Source organism: Castor canadensis, chromosome 8 (assembly GCF_047511655.1).
Source record: "Castor canadensis chromosome 8, mCasCan1.hap1v2, whole genome shotgun sequence".
Lineage (NCBI taxonomy): Eukaryota > Metazoa > Chordata > Mammalia > Rodentia > Castoridae > Castor > Castor canadensis.
The window spans coordinates 80,759,440-80,777,371 of NC_133393.1; the positions used below are offsets into that span (position 1 = coordinate 80,759,440).

A 17,932-nucleotide genomic window follows, 5' to 3' on the forward strand; every position below is an offset into this window, starting at 1 on the left:
CCTTTACCGTATCACCTCCCCTGGTGTTTCTAATTACTTATCTTAAAACCCTCAGTCCATCTCAAGTCTAGGATAAGTGCCTATTCATCTTTCATATCTTTGATTTTTCTGATTCCTACCCTTTTAAAATACTTCATCATTTTCTACTTTAATCACATCTTATCTTCTCATCTTCCTGGAAGTCAAGTCCTTTTAGATCACTCATCTCACCTACAAAGTAGCAGGTACAATAAATATTGAGCTGATTAATTGATGGTGAATTTTGGAATAAGCAATTTATTTGTTTTATTAAACTCTAAAATATCTATTTAAAAACACTAAACTCCTTTAAATATATTTATTAGCTAATAAACTCAAAGTCCTCTAGGTAAGATAGAAAAAAAATACAAAACTAGAGAATGGCAAAATAAGCTATGCCTTGGATATACTTGTAAAGTAAATATGTTTTCTCCAAGATCTGAAAAATAATTTGGGTCTTTTCCCTCAAGATGTAAAACAGAGTTAAGTACATTATTTTATTGCATCTGATGACTTCCATGTGGGAATTTCTCTAAACTAAAAGAGAACATGTTTTGCAAAGAATTACGTGTTACTTGGAATGAAGCAGAGATAGAGCAAACAACTTCTGAAATGTTACCCTCTTTCTTCTTCCACACCACAATGCATTCCACAGTGTAAGGATTCCACAAAATAAGGAAGGGATACCCAGGCACAACAGGTCTTTCCTCTTGTGCCACAGAAATCTCTGGTTTTTTACCCTCTATTTTGTACCCTTGCTAACTTTCTATTCCCTTGAGGTTTTACTAATGATACAGAATTCATTTCCAGCTTTCCAGTCAAAATGTTCTTTTTCTTAAAAGTCACTTCTTAGTCCTTTTATTGACATAATTTTAAGCTCTTGCTGAGATTTTTCTTTTTTACAACTTTTTTTATTAGTGCATCTTATTTATATAGAATAAAGAGTTTCATTGTGACTTCTTCATACATGAATATAACATATTGTCATCATATCCATCCCCTCACCTCCTTTGTCCTCTCTTCTTCTTCCCAGATCCCCTTCCTCTCCTAGAATTGCTGAGATTTATCCATGGCTGCTACAGAACAGTAGATGTGGAATGCATCCCACTTCAGAAGTAGAGATATAAAATAAGCATATATACTCTGACTGGACAATTCTTAGAAGTTAGGTGAAGACAAATGTTTGAAGATAATGCATGACAGTTGAAACAATTGTACAATTTGTAAGCACTAAAATTATGAAACTCTCAAGAATTGTTGAGGTTAGCCAGGACTTTCCATTCCAAGAAAATTAATTTAGTCCTTCTAATATGATTAACTTTGGAACAAGTATATTCCTGTTTTTAGAGAAAAACTCTATGTAATTTTAGAGTAAGATTGATTCAGATGTTTGAGGTGTGAGTCATTTTGTTTGTTTATGTATAAGGATGCCACAGAAGAATGTATGAATTGACTTAACTTGTGGGAGTCTTGATGATTAATTTAATTCTGGAAGCTTAAATTGCTGAACAAAATTAGATAAGGAAATGAAGTTTATTTAGTTCTAGCAAATTTAAGTCTTGGTTTTTCTCAGACTTTCATAAACTGTTATGTTAATCTAGTGCTAAATCTTGACAGTCACAGGAAACATTGGCACCAGTAGAATTCATATGCACCCTAACTAGTAATAAAATAGCCCTGAATGTAATATATTACACTCTACCTCAGCCACGCATAAACTGCAACCTTATAGACTTTACAACTACAGAATAGCAAGAGAAATAAAAATTAAGTGTAAGAATTAATTATCATGACATCTATTTTAAGAGTACCTGTAACTCCAGCAACACAGGAAGAATGAGTAGAAGATCACTGTCCTAAGCCAATTCCAGGAAAAAGTGCAAGACTCTACCTGAAGAATGACTAAAGCAAAAAGGACCTTTAAAAACATAAAGCATAATCTGATCATCAAATGATCAGATGAAGAAAATTTTTGGTTACTTTATTACTAAATATCACCTCATCTTTTGTTTTCCTGAAACAAGGTCTTACATCAATCTGTTGAAAATGTAAAACCTCATAAACATAGGGTTCGGTGCCTCTCCTGTTGCTCATTGTAGCCAGGTATCAGCTGATTTCTCCAGACTTCCGAAGGAAGCCTACTAAGTGACAAAAGGTTTCACACAAGCTTCCTGTTTAAGAATAGCCAGAAATGCACTTCACATGCATTACAAATACAAGTCCACCTGCTCATTATAAACCAAAAATCATTTTCATCAGTATAGCTGCATAAGAATCACCAAAGGACAGTATGTAAAATAAAGTGACTTTGATTTAAACACCAGCGTATCACAATAGTTAAAGGGAATCAGATGTTGGACAGCCTCTCTTGGAATAATTTGAAAGGATTAATTATGTTTTTCTTAGACTTAAGTGAGAATTCCAAAGTATCAATGAAATTTTCAATATTGGAATATGTATTATTTATCATTTGTATCTTCATTCAAAACTAAATTATTAATGTTCCTGTGGCAAGGTTAAATTAAAATTCTGAGATAAGAAAATCTTACCATATCTATTTTGCTAGAAAGTTTTTGCATGATATTTTAGTGATTATGTTCAATACCTTCAGAACACCATCATGAAATAAAAGATTAGTGTATGAAACAACATTTAAGTACTGTATGAAACAACATTAAGTGTTTCAAGTCAAAACATACCAGAAATTAGATATTCCAAGAAACAAAACATTGTTGGCTATATGCATCTTTCTCTCTCTCTTTTTTAAAGCCTGAGTATAAAATCTTCTAAATCTAAAAAGAGGCTTTATCTAAATCCCAAGAATAGGAAAAAATAGCTTTTAAAATCTTCAAGAAACCAATGAAAGCTAAGAGAAAAAGCCCACTACAGTAAAATCTTAGATATGAGTTTTATACAGCTAGTTTACCATTAAGGGCATTCCCTAAAATGGAGAAAACTTTTTAAATTGATCTTCTCAAATATTAGATAAATAAAACAGTAAAATAATTGAAGTAAGTAGAGTAGAGTAGCATACTATATCCCTCTATTTAAAATAAATAAACGAAACAGACAAAATATGCATATGAAGAGTGGCAGCTCTGTAAAATAGTCCTGCTACTGTTCCTTTAATTCAGCACATGTGTGCACCAAGAAGTGAGATACTAACTCCATCAACAGGGAACCCATTCAGAGTGTTTCCTGAAAGATTATACTTACAGTTTTAAATTTAGTGGAGTATGAAAATTTTCCTTTTCAACCTGTTACAGACACTCTTTGACTATGTTGCTTTAAAAAGCCAACACAGTATTTGGTTTTAAAAATATTGACCACTGAAATAGCTCATTCTATTGCATTGCATCTAAACATATTTAAAATATGTAGCTCCAGACATTTTCAAGTTACATTAATTTGCAAAGTGTTTGATTCTGAACTTAAGGAACAAAAATTAAGTGAATAACAAACATCCCAAGCAAACTTTCTTCCTTTTAATATCATTTTAAAATTGTAACTTTTAAGTTTCAATTTCATGTTCTAAAATTTTAGTTTTGAGTGCATATATGTATATATTTATGCACACACATGATAGATTTACAGTTCTAATCTGATCAATGTAGTTTGATTAACCTTCATCTGACTAACTTGATTAGCAGTAGTACTTCAAAAAAAACTTACTGAATGTATTGTTAATATTGTCTAAATTATAACTCTGGAAAGTTTTGGGAGTATTTTTACTATAAAACATAAAACATGAAAAAAAAGTTGCAGTAATTCATGCTAGTATCATATAGAAATATTCACATATATTACCATATAATTCTATTTTCCACTCATAAGTATTAAAAAACAGAATGAAAAATCATCTGTGAAAGTAATAATTAAAAGACTCAATTACAGAATTGGTTTCATTAATAACAAGATTGGATGAAGAATCACTTCAAACTTGCAAAGATTAGCTATTGAACTAAGGTGTATTTTATGGAAAGCAATAGTAAATATAATTCTAATTCAAAATGAAAGCATTATTTGTAGCAAAAAATTATTTGTAGAAAAAACTGCCATTGGGTTAAAGCTTGTAATTTATTGTCTTAATGTTGTCTGTCTAGTGATCTAGTTTGTACCACAAAGGACATTTCAAACTCATTTGTAAAATCTATTTGCAAGAGGGACTTACCTACTTAGTTTCTCTTTGGAAATTTTATTGGCTAATCCAGTAACATGAATCTTTATAATTATTTTATGACCACGAAAAAATGGCATGGTTCATATTAGAAAAGTCTAAATCTTGTGTAATTTTAACAATTCTTTTAGTGGTATTATTTTGAACTTACTTTCTTTTGATATTTTCACACAAATCTCAAAATCCTGAGACATGACTTTTGCAAGAATGCATGGCACATTCCATAATGAAAACCCTAATCCCATCTTATCCTGGGAGCCTACATCCAGAATCATGAGCATCTGCCTTCCTGGATGGAACAAAGCAGAAACTCTTCAGTGTGGTAGACCATAAAAAGTTAAAGAAGTCAGACAGAAAAAAACACCCAGAGCCTATCCTTTCTAAGAAGTACTGACTTTAAAGGCATTACTTACTATGGTAACATTGACAAAATTCTTAAAATTGAGTGCCAGCCAAATAGTAGGATTTACCATTCAAGTTTCCATGAATGTTTTATGTGCTAGCTGTGGGAGTTCATAGAAACAATGCCAAGAAATTTGCTTTTAAGTAGGATTATAAAGGTCCAAAAAGTAGTATGCACAGAGAACTCTCAAAAGAGAAATAAATGAGTTCTATAAATACTTTGAAAAGAGAAAAGTTAGGGTTGAGATTAAAGGAGCACCAGTCACTGTGCAAATTAATGACTATTTACCACATGCAATAGAAGACATGAGGGAAGGCTGTGTTAGGAATTAATTTCAGTGAATTTAAGTTAATTTAAAATCATTACTTTAATCATATAAAATGAATTATTTTTATTAAAATTTAAGGTTGGGCTTCATGATTGTCACTACTGGGTAGTGGGGAGTGGAATAATAAAAAAGGCATGAGATTTGGAGTCAGACTTACACAATGAAACCATTGCTATTAGGAGTTGGGCAACATTGAGCAAGGTACTAAACCTTGATTCTCAGTTCTGTCATTATAAGTGAGAAATAATTACATTATAAAGTGGCAACAATAATACCTGCACTAAAGGACAGTTGTGATATTAAATGAGCTAATACATGAATGAATCTAAAATAATGTTTGATATAATAGCATAAGTGCACATTAAATCTCCATCCCCCTTCTTTTTCTTCCTTTCCCAAATCCTGAGGAAATATAAAATAAGACTGTGAAAATGCAATCTACAGATATTGATTTTTTTTCAACTAAGTCTATGAATGACCTGGAGTGAGCTTTTCCCCACTCCCTCCCTTGTTGGAGCTAGCTTTCTTTTGCTTGGCTCCTGGTTATTACCTAACCTAACTGGGGCTAATGAGGGGCAACTGGATATTCAGAAAAGATAAAGGATAGACAGACAGAAAGGGATCAGGTGTGTTGGGTGCTCAAGTGGAGACACACAACTCTCATTATTTCTTTTCTATATAATTTCTCTTCATTTACCCTGCTTTTTTCTATCTTTATTCTTTAAGGCCTTACTCCTTTGCAGTTCTTTAAAACCTTGCTTCCAAAGTCTTTCCTTAAAACCTTGCTTTTAATGTCTTTTCTGTTCTTTAAAGACTTGCACTGTCCCATGTTTTCTCTTTAGTTTTCTTAAAGCCTTGGTGCTCAGACTTGCAGTCTCATGTTCTCTTTAGCTTTTCTGTACCTTAGCTTTTCTAAAGCCTATGTATAAAGTTCTTGGTGCAGACTTTCTACCAACCCCTCTTTAGCAATTCTTTTCCCTTCAGCAATCTCCCTCCAGCATTTCCCTTCAGCAATTCATTTCCCTTCCAAAGCCTCCCACATCAAAAAGGTTCCCTTTATCCAAAAGCCAAAAGCCTCCCTTCACCCAAAAAGCAAACTCTCCAAAGCAAAAAGCCTAGAGTCCTCCTTCAGTGAGTCTTTTATACCTGGTGGTAAACAGGGTGGAACAGCAGTTCTTGGGGAAGGGTGTGACATTCCAACAGGAGAAACCTGTGTTCCTGCTTCTCTGAATGTAAACAACTTAAGAGAAGCAGCTGTTCTGCATTTTCCTGTTTTGTGGCCAGGGCTGTGCCAATCTCGGTGTACAGGTAAACATTTTAGGAAAAGCAGTTGAGCTGCATCTCACCTTGCTATGTCCAGTTCTCATAGGCTTCTCATAATTCACACTCCACAGAATTGGACATAGGCATTGTTCAAGGCTCATGCATTTGGAGCTCTCTCAGTGGTGAGATAAGGAAGCAGTGACCCTAATGGAATTCTAGAAAATTCCCATTATATTCCCCCTGAGGAAAACTATGTTTATCTAAATACTAAAAAATACTTCAGATGCACTTCAAATTAGTTTCAAAGTAGGGATGGGGTAAATAAATTGAAATAGATCACAAACAAGAAAGCAGGACAGGCATGCTGGCTCACACTTGTAGCCCCAGCTACTTGGGAGGTAGAGATTACGAGGATACCAGCCATGGATAGCCAGGGCAAAAACACAAGATTTTATCTGAAAAATAACTAAAGCCAGAGATTCTAGGGGCATGACTCAAGTGCCTGGCAAAGGTGAGACCCTAGTTCCAACCTCAGTACCACCAAAACCAAACCAACCAAACAAAACCCCCAGGAAGGCAAATAAAAATCTGGCTTAAAAATGTTTTCAGTTAAAAATGGTGGAGTTACCCTATGCATCAATTCCCTCTCTTCTCTTTAATTTTTCAACCTAAAGTCAAATTGAATGTGAACATATTTCACTAACTTGGGGAAGAGGATAAACAGAATGGAGACGACCAAAAGGATGATGGCAAGATGGCAATGAGGAAACAATCCCCACAATTATCCTCACAGATACACTCCACTAAACTGCAATTCACTCACCTAACTCCCTGAAGAACTGCTAAGATAGTAAGCTCTGGCAGAAAAGTAGTTTTGATTCCATCAACAGCCCACAAGTACACTAGTAACTGTGGGCAAAAGGCCAGATGCTTGTTAGATAGGTGTGCCTGGTGGGCAGGCACAGAAATCTTGGAGCATCTGGTGCTCTGATGCTTAATTTGCAGAGAATCTAAGAAGAAAAACAGCAAGAAGTGGACCCACATACATAGAAGTTCCCACTGCTTAGAAAACAGATATAGTTCTTTTGGTAAGACAAGACTCAGCTACTGGCTAGCTAAGAAACTGTGGCAGCAGTCACAGAAGCACAATTCAGCAGCTTCCAACACAGCAGACCATCACCACAGGAGCATACAGCTGACCATGATTTCTTTGAGACTTCAGAGAAGAAACTACAAATTTAGTGGGAAGTGCTTGACTGGCAGGCCAACGGCTCAGACCTCAGAAGTCTTCATTGGAGATTGCATTCAGATCTTCAAATACCCTAAACCTATGCTGGAAACAAGAGTCTTGAGTCTCTTTTCAGACTCAAGTCTTAAATTGACTGCCATCAACTGACTCGAAAGACTCAGACTCTGAAAGGAGAAGATAGATGATAGATATAGATAGATAGCCATTCAGGAAAGCAACTGAAATTTCTGATTTTTAAAAAATATGCTTGTTTGTGTTTGTCACTGTTGGGTTTTGATTGCTTTAATCTTTTGTTTGTGTTGTTATTTTTGTATATCTAATTAGGATAACTTTATCTCTCTCTTATTTACTTTTTAATTCTGCTTTTCCTTCCTTCTTTTTTTCTGCAAAAACTGCATATGAACCATGGCATCTGCCTCTCAATATTCAATCTTAAACCATATTCTCTCCATTCTTTCCCTTAGCCCTACCCCATTTATACTTTCTTTCCTATTCAATTAGAAATGTTCTGTCATTTGTATTTTGCCTCTATCTTCATCCCTAATCCATACTACTTCTTTATAACCTACACTTTCAGCAAATTAATCACATTGCCAGACCATTTTTTTTCAAGATTTTGTTGCTTGTTTAATTTTCTTTACTCTTCTTCTTCCTCTCTTCCCCAGCACAGCATTAACTAGATCTTTCCTACAGACTCACTCACCTTCCTTTCTCACTAACCCCTGTTAGTAAGCTAAACCACCATCCTTTTATGCCTTATAAAACCATATATGCTGTATTATTCATTACTGTTACCTCATCTATCCTCGTTACATTAACACCCTTATTAATTTACATCTTCCTAGATACTAAATATTCCTCTTTGCTCCTATACTTCTCTAAATATACTGGAGCAGAAGCAATGATTAGACTTCATTATGGATTACCATAATCTCAAGATTGTGATTTATCATCTGTGATAGCTCTTACAACTAAGGTTCCTTTTCTTGAGTGAAGTAGACCACTGTACTGTTAAGCATTGTAGTTGGCTGTTTGACTACTTAGTCACATACCATCAGTCTAGTGACAAAAAAATACACCACAACACAGGTACTATATAGCCTTAAATAATCTATGAGAAATTTTTAAGTAAAATGACAAGGATTGAAACCTACAACCAAAAACTTGGCCCTAGATCCATAAATCTCAGCATAAAAAAAATAAATTCCATGAAAAAACAAATATATCTCCTCTAGAAGTCACCAATCTACAATACAGGACTAAAGTGATGGTGAAGAGGAAGAAATGACAATGAACTAAAAAACATGACAAGAATGATGAATGAAATCAAAGAGAAGATGTATAAGCAATGGAGTGAATTCAAAGAAAATATGAACAACCAAATAGCATTTAGAACTCAAATAGAATTCAAGCAAACAGCTGAATGAAATAAAGAAGACAATGCAGATTATGAAAGAGGAACTAAATAAAGATATAGAAATCCCGAAAAAAAAATCAAATTGAAATCTTGAAAATGAAAAGTTCAATATTTGAATAAAAATCTCAATCAAAAGTATTGCTAATGAGTGGAGCAGATCAAAAATAGAGTATCAGGGATTGATGATAGAGTAAAGGAATTAGATCAGATCAAAGACCATGAAAAAAATACTAAGGAAACATGAACAGACCATGGAAGACCACTGGGACTCCATCAAAAGACCAAGCCTATGAATCATAGGTATAGAAGAAGTAGAAGAGATACAAACTAAAGGCATAGACAACTTATTTAATAACACAGTAGCAGAAAACCCCCTAATCTCAAGAAAGGAAGTGATATCTAGGTACAGAAGGCTTTCAGAACACAAAATGGGTGTATCAGAAAAGATACAACCTTAGACATGTTGTAATTAAAACATTAAATATACAGAACAAAGAATATTGAAAGCATTAAAAGAGAATGACAAGCCACATATAAAGGCAAACCATCAGTGTAACAGCAAAGGAGGGCATGGATTGATACTTTTCAACCCTGAAAGAAAAAAACTGTCAACTTCTACTAGTTTATTCAGCAAAAGTATACTTCATAATTAAAGGAGAAAAAAATCCTTCCATAACAAACAAAAACTAGAGGAATTTATGACCACCAAATTGCACTCAGAAAATACTTGAAGGAATGCTACACACAGATGAAGAAGCTAGACACTATCAGGAAAATGTAAGAAAGAATAAAGCCCACTAGCCAAGTAAATAAGCAAAGAATAGGGAAAAAGTAAATATCAGAACAAAACAACAAAATGATTGGAAACACTACATACTTTCAATATTTACACTGAATGTCAATGTTCTCAATTCTCTAATCAAAAGACACACAATGCCAAGTTGGATTAAAAATCAAGACCCAACCAGTTGTTGCTTACAAGAAAACATACCTCACTGACATTAGTTTAGAGTGAAAGGGCAGAAAAAAGTCTTCTAAGCAAATGGACCCTCCAATGCAGGCAGGAGTAGCTATCTTCATATCTGATAAAGCACACTTTAGGATAAAATTAGCCAGAAGAGTCAAAGTGGCACAGGCAGGGAAATGAGGTCACATACAATGGATGAGGAGTTAGAATCACATCAGGTTTCTGAATGCTAGAATTCTGTAGCCACTGAATAACCAAATATAGTATTGACTAAAGACATTTTCAGATTTGTACAGATGAAAAAATGTATTTCATTTTTCTTTTTCTTTTTTCCCTTTTTGTGCTTGATCTTTTTCTTTTTTGGAAGTATAGGAAGAAATGTTTTAGCATGAGACAGTAAACCAAAAAGAGAAATATATCTAAGAAAAAAAATCATCAAAACCAAAGATGACAATGGATGTGGTGGTTCATGCCTACAAAGCAACCGCTTGGAAGGCTGAGGCAGAAGACTTGCAAGTTCAATGGATGCAGGGTTACATAGCAAAACAATACCCATCTCACAAAAAGAAAACAAACAAAAATCCAAAAACTAAAAACCTGAAGATGAGGGAAGAGAACTCACAGAATGAGAGGACAGTCCAGTGAGGTTCAGATCATGCAGGTCACATCTATGGAGGAAGATGAGGGGCGAGTATGGGAAGATTCTAGAGAAGAGGAAGTACCCCAGCTTTTGAGAAATTCTTTCACAGGTATTTTACACATCTAGGTGAGCACTTGAGAGGAAAAAAGAGTGACTGAAATATAAAAAAATAAAAACCCAAAGTGAATTTTTAAACTGCAGAAGAATGAAAAGTTGTGTGAGAAAGGGGCAGCATGAAGCGCACACTGCTTCCACACTGACATGGCACCACTGACTGTTAACTTGGCCAAAATTCATTTGGAAAACGGACCATAGAACTCATGGCTTACATAGAAAGCTAAAGTATTAACTTCTGTGAAAGAAAGTTATAGGTAAGTTTTTAATGTATCATGAAATAGAAGAAAATGCCTATGATTTGGAAATTAGTAGCTAAATATTGGAAGACATAGACATACTACTGGGTGTGAGAGGCAGGAACAGGTGATACTTCTTAATTGGCTTCCTAAAAATTTATTTTAAAATTTTTACATGCGTGATGTTGGTAAAACTATTCAAGATTATAATTAATGATATTTGGTTTATTAGTGGACATCAATGTCAAACTGGGGGGCCATCTCTACAGGTAGATTCTAGAGTTCTGGATGGGCCCAGTTGTAAAAGACACTTTGTGAAGACATGAAAAGGAATGCTTCTCAATTTACTTGTGCCATAAAACTGGGAGGATTTATCACGAAGCAAGATGTAAGAATTAAAATGAAAAATGTGTAAATTTATCACAAAGTTGGATGTAAACTAAAAAGAAAAATGGGTGAATTTAGGTTATCAAGGAAAATAAACATCCTCTGCTTTGGCTTAAAAGATTATTGAATGTTGAAGATAAATAAAATTTAATTAAGTAACAATACCTTATGCTATATACAGGTTTATTCAGATACAAAATTAGCACAGGAAAACTGCATGACTACTAAAACTTGAAATTCAGTGCAATATTTGTCATACTAACTGCAGTGTTCATAACAAAGGTGACAAACACTTCACAGGTCTACATTTTTTACAGTTAGATTTTTTGCTAATCAATAAAATTCTAGATGTCAATTTTTCAGATAGTCGTAACAAAGCAGATCAGGAGATTAAAGAATTGAACAAAGCAGGAACATTTGATTGATTATTATTGCAGTTTGCAGAATAAGAATGGAAGGTAAAAGTTCCATATGTCCGTTTAGTTAAAGAAAATGCCAGGCTGAATCCAAGATGGTGACTAGAGGGAGGAAGCAGACAGCATGAGCTCTGTAAATTAAAAGTTTTTCTGAGATGCTGGAGCCACACTTGGCAGAAAAAAACCACCAGAAGAAGCAAAACTGTGACACCCTGAACCCCCAGCTGTACAAAGCTTCTCCAAGCCACATTACACTGAGAAAACAGGAGGGCTCCTGCACTGCCAGATGCTGGCTCCAAACCTGCTTGGGAGAAGCAGACCAACAGGTGAGCAAATAAGCAGCATGCAGTATTCCTACAGCTACCCCTGGGATAAAACAGCATAGCCCCCTTGACAGAGTGACCCCTCGCCATGCAAAAAAAAAAACCAAAAAAACAAAAAAAAAAACCTGAATAATAAAAAAGGAACTGAAAAGGAACACACAGCAGAGTGGCAGGGTGCTCTGAGTGCACCAGAGAAGGCGGGAGAGGCAAGAAGCTGATTTCCACAGGAACTTTCAGTAAACAAAGCCTGGAAAGGTAGATGGGCCAACAAGCTGCTGTATAAGAGAAAAGGGAGGAGCCAAGGAACTGATCTCCATGTGAACTTTCAGTAAACAAAGCCTGGAAAGGCAGATGGGTTGACAGTGGGTGGGTGATAAGCCGCTGCCTGAAATAGGGCAGATAGCTGAACCAGTAAGCTACATCCAAAGTCAAACGACGTCACAAAATTGAAAAACAGTTAACAAACCAGCATAACATGCTGACAGCAGGGAGTCAGCTGACAGATCTCTGACCTTGCCCCAGAGAAAAGGTGTGAGGCAAAGTAACAAGCCCCCAATAAACCAACATAGCAAGAATCCAACTTCAAAGCAGGATGGCTAGTGGGCCACATTGCCTGATCTCTGGAACCTTATCTCCACACTTCACTGAAGGAGGAGCTGACTAAGCAGTTGCCACTGAAACACAGGGGAAAAAAAACTGGCACGTCTCCCCAACCACCTGGTGAGGCTAAGACAGAGCTTCTGCTTAAATACCACAACCAGGATTGGATGCTGAAGAGGTAATGCCAGAACTACTAAGACTGAAATTCTATTGTTCCTGAACCTGGAACTTTTTTTTTCTCTAAGTGTTCGTTTGTATTGTTTGCTGTTTGTTTGTCCACCATCTCTCTCTGTTGATTTCTTCGGCGCTCTATTTTTTTTTCTTTTTCTTTTTTCTCTTTCTTTCTTGGTTTCATTAGTTTTACTATTGTAAGTTAGCTAATATTAAATTACACACAGGCCAGGGACAGAAACAGCACCAAGTGGAATGATGGGAAGACAAAAAAGTGATGGAAACCATTCCCTTCCCCAAAATAAATTAGTACAGGATTCAGAGGGAAATGAAGAAAATGGATACCAGTTCCAGATTCCAACAAAACAAAGATAAAATATCCCAGGAATCCCAACTAAGCCCACAAGAAAACCTGAAAGAAGAAATTCTGCAAGAAATCACCGAGAATTTCATGGAGATGTTACTAGAAATGGTCAACCAAAATGTACAGGAAGAACTCAAGAAATTCCAAGACAACAAAAATAAAGAATATGAGAAGATACAAAACAAATAAATGAACTCATAGGAGCCCTAAATAAATATCAAAGTGAAACAGAGAACAGCATAAATAGATAAACGAATTAAGGATGAAAATTGACAAAATTAAAGAGGAAGTGACCCATGATATGGAAAACCTCAGAAAAAAGAATGAAACAGAAATACAAAACAAAATGGAAGGCTACTCCAGCAGACTGGAACAAGCAGAAGACAGAATCCCAGAACTTGAATATGAAATGAAAATTAAAGGAAAAACTGAAGAACTATTAGTCAGACAACTCGAGTCCTTTGAAAGGAATATGCAAGAACTCACTGACTCCATCAAAAGACCAAACCTGAGAATCATGGGCATTGAAGAAGGAGAAGAGGTGCAAGCAAAAGGAATTTACAATATATTCAACAAAATAATAACATAAAATTTTCCAAGTCAATAGAAAACTATGCCCAGTCAGATACAGGAAGCCTTCAGGACACCAAACAGACCTGACCAAAATAGAACTACTCCATGACATATTATCATTAAAACAACAAGCACAGAGAATAAAGAGACAATATTTAAGGCTATAAGAGAGAAAAACAAGTAACATACAAAGGTAAACCCATCAAAATCCTGAAGATTTCTCAACAGAAAACTTAAAAGAAAGAAAAGCATGGTGTGAGGTATTCCGGGTACTGAATGAAAATAACTTCAACCCTAGGATATTCTACCCAGCAAAACTATCATTCAAAATAGATGGAGCAATAAAAGTCTTCCATGGTAAGCAGAAACTAAAACAATATATGACCATCAAGCCACCACTACAAAAGATTCTTCAAGGAATTCTAAACACAGAAAATGAAAGCAAACAAAACCATGAAAGGACAGGAAGTACCAAACTACAGGAGAAGAAAAGGCAAGAAAATAGAGTAACTTTGATTCAGCTGCACACAATCAAACCCTTAAACAACAAAAACAACTTAATGACAGAAATCACCACATACCTATCAACACTAACACTGAATGTTAATGGACTTAATATCCCCATCAAATGACACCTTTTGGCAAACTGGATTAAAAAGGAAGATCCAAAAATCTGTTCCTTACAGGAGACCCATCTCATAGACAGAAACAAGCACTGGCTTAGTGTGAAAGGCTGGAAGAATATTTACCAGCCAATGGCCCCTGAAAACAGGCAGGAGGAGCAATACTTATCTCAAAAAAAGTAGACTTCAAACTTACATTGATCAAACGAGATAAAGAAGGACACTCCACACTAACAAAAGGGGAAATACACCAAAAGGAAATAACAAACATCAACCAATATGCACCCAATGTCAGTGCACCCAATTTCATCAAACATACTCTGAAGAACCTAAAAACATATATAGACTCCAACACAGTGGTAGTGGGAGATGTTAATACCCCCCTATCACCAATAGATAGGTCATCCAAACAAAACATCAATAAAGAAATTCTAGATCTAAATCATACCATAGATCAAATGGACCTAGCTGACGTCTGCAGAATATTTCATCCAACTTCTGCACAATATTCATTCTTCTCAGCCGCCCATGGAACTTTCTCCAAAATTGATCATATCTTAGGGCACAAAGCAATCCTCAGCAAATATAAGAAAATAGAAATAATCCCATGCATTCTATCTGATCACAATGCATTAAAATTAGAACTCAACAACAAAAACAGTAGGATGGAGGACATCCCATGAATAGTACACCATCTTGTGGGTTGCTTTGCCCAGTCAGCTTAAAATGGAATTAGCCAAAGAACAGGAAGTTCAGTTCAAGTTTATTACCTGCTTAAGGACGATGGGTATTACCAGTTCTGTTGTGTGGATCTGGATGGTGTGGTTCAGGGAGCAAGGATCCCTTTCCAATTCCATCCAAAAAGTGAAGGGAACATCTTGGTTGTTACCAGTAAGGGAAAGGTGGAAGAAATTGAACAGCATAACAAGGGAGCTTTGAAAAGCAAACCAGGAGCTGAAAGACAGCTGTGTCAGCCTCCAGAAGCAGAACTCAGATGTGGAAACTGAGCTCCAAAGGAAGCTCACCAGAGCATCAATGGTAAGTTAGAATAGAAAAGAAAGAGCAGAAGACCTGTTGGGAGACTGAGTTGCTTCAACTGGAAGAACATAATCAGATGGCAATCTCCAGAAAATGAGAAGATGGGAATCAGTGTATCAGCTTCAGGCCCAGCTGTCAACACAAGAGAAAGAAATGAAGAAGCTTGTTCACGGAGATTAAAATAAGACAGAGCAGTTACAATATCTGAAAAATGAAAATGGCCAACTCTTTCTCCATTTAACTGAGCAGCGAGAGCATCAGAAGAAGCTTGAGCAGACAGCAGAGGAGATGAAGCAGAAAGAAACAACTGCCATGTAGAAACAACAGGAGTTAATGGATGAGATCTTTGACCTGTCAAGAAGACTAGGTGAGAATCAGATTATGTGTGATGTTTTGCTTAAAGAGAAAGAAAGAACGGAAAGAGAAGTGATCTCTTGAAGAAGGAGAACAGCAGATTGCTGAGCTTCATGAGTCTGGATCTGTTCCTGTCAAGTGCCTAGTTCAGATCCAGGAGGTCCTGGAAAAAATTCAGGTCTTGTGTACGGAAACCCATATTCTGGTGTCCAAGAAAGTTCTGCCCCAAGCCTGCTCTCCATGGGGAAATGCCTCATCTGTAACTCAGACTTCGCTGATGGAAACTGTGATCCTATCTTGGACTGGCAGCATATGTGGCCCCTTTGTTAGAAATTTTGTGTTTACAAATTCCTGAGTTTGAATATGGATGTCAGAATAATGAGACAATTATTGTTAATCTCTTTAATATTAAAAATACTCTTCTTTCAGGGAATTAGATAATTTAAAAATAAGTCTTCACTTTATTGTCTTTGAAGTCTATGGATTAAGAACAGGTTATGAGAATGGTAGAGTCCCCCAGTGACATCTCTTCACCTATCTTAACTATTCAGAAGAGTGTCCTGGCAATTATGTTGGGGTGGGCACTTTGAAAAATCTGAAGCCTTGGCTATCTTGCTCTTACTTTCCATGCATTTCTTGAAAAGCATTTTGGCACCCTTTCTGAACTAAGTTCAAAGCCCTCTATTTAGATTTGCCTAATTAAACTCTAATTCCATTTTCTTTCCCCTCAGGGACAGAATAAATGGAATGACTCCCAGGTAATCAAACAACTGGTCACTATAGAGACTGTTACAAAAACTTTTGAATGATGTGAAAGATGATGTCATGAATAAGGTTGAGGGAACCCTAAAATTGAACTACTGAGATTTTTCTAATGCTATTGGAATTTATGCCTTAGAAAAACTGTCTTAATCACAGCTCTTTTTTCTGACTTCCTATTGCTAAAATAAAGATGAAAAAGAGCTAACTAGCAATAGTAAAACCGAAGTCTCAGGCAAAAGAAAATTTAATTGTTCTCTTTGAAGGCTGAGGGACCTTCCCACCCCCATATTCCACTACAATCCTCTGTTCATGTGTATGTGTGCTATCATATATTTGTTCTTTCAAAAAATTTTTACTTGTAATATAAGGTGATCTACATCAAGATCCATTCATGTTTTTATCCTTTACATTTAGTGGAGATAACAGTAATGTAAATATCCACTGAATCATGAAAATTACAAAGCAAGGATTTGGTATCCTTTAAAAAAGAACTGGGTGCCAGTTAGCTCTCTCCCTTTCCCTAGTTAAATAATCATGCAACACAGTCCCTTTCCTCTCCTCAAAAGTTCTTTTCTTTTAAATCGTTTTAAAACAAATCTTTGTTATAAGTGCCAAGTCCTGAGTTTTGCTGTTCTTTATATACGTGTCCTTTTTTTTTGTTTGGTGGTACTGGATTCGAATCAGGGCTTCACACTTCCTAGGGAGGCACTCTTCCTCTATTCAGGCCTCCAGCCCTTTTTGATCTGGTTACTTAGAGATAGGGTTTCAGTTGTTGCCAGGTTGGCATGCGCCATCATACTAATATTTTATACTTCCCCCCACAGGTGGATGATAGGAGTGAACCACCACACCCAGCTTTTATCCATTGAGATGGGGTCTCAGTATTTTTGCCTGAGTTGGCCTGTAACCGAAATCCTCCTGGTCTCAGTCTCCCAGGTGGCTAAGATTACAGGTGTGAGCCACACGCACCTGGCTCATACGTATCCATTTTTGCTTATCTACTTAATGAGCGGTAGAAACTCTGTTCCTGTGTCTCCTTCTTAGTAGCTATGGCTGAGACCAAATGACAGCAAAAGACCGGAATGCTAATGCTCTTCAACACATATATCCAAGAAAAAAAAATGACTCCAACATAGCAAGAAGCCAATGCAGAAGATCCAATAGGAAGATGGATAAAGGACCTCATAAGTCCTTCATGAAAGAGGATATTTCACCAGAATAAACACACATAAAGGCATTCAAATTAGCCATCAGAGAAATGAAAATAAAAACCACAAAGCAATACTGCTCACACCATAGAATTATTAAAATTTCGAACTCTTATATCAAGTGTTGCAATTCTCTTATAAAACCACTTGAGTAAATGGACTGATAGTATTTATTAAAAGAGAACATATGTAGGCACTAAGATCCTGTAATTCAATTCCTGGCTACATCTCCAAAGGATAAACACACATGTTCACCTAAAGACATGTGTGAGAAATGTATATCACAATATTACTTGTA

General features: G+C 35.8%; 1 protein-coding gene and 1 pseudogene across 4 annotated transcripts in view; one reads left to right on the forward strand and one right to left on the reverse strand.

The window, feature by feature from the left end:
* Adamts20 (ADAM metallopeptidase with thrombospondin type 1 motif 20) overlaps nucleotides 1–17,932 on the reverse strand; it is a 178,639-nt gene that overhangs the window by 62,673 nt on the left and 98,034 nt on the right. The window lies entirely within an intron of this gene.
* LOC109676857 (calcium-binding and coiled-coil domain-containing protein 2 pseudogene) lies at nucleotides 10,448–15,994 on the forward strand (annotated as a pseudogene).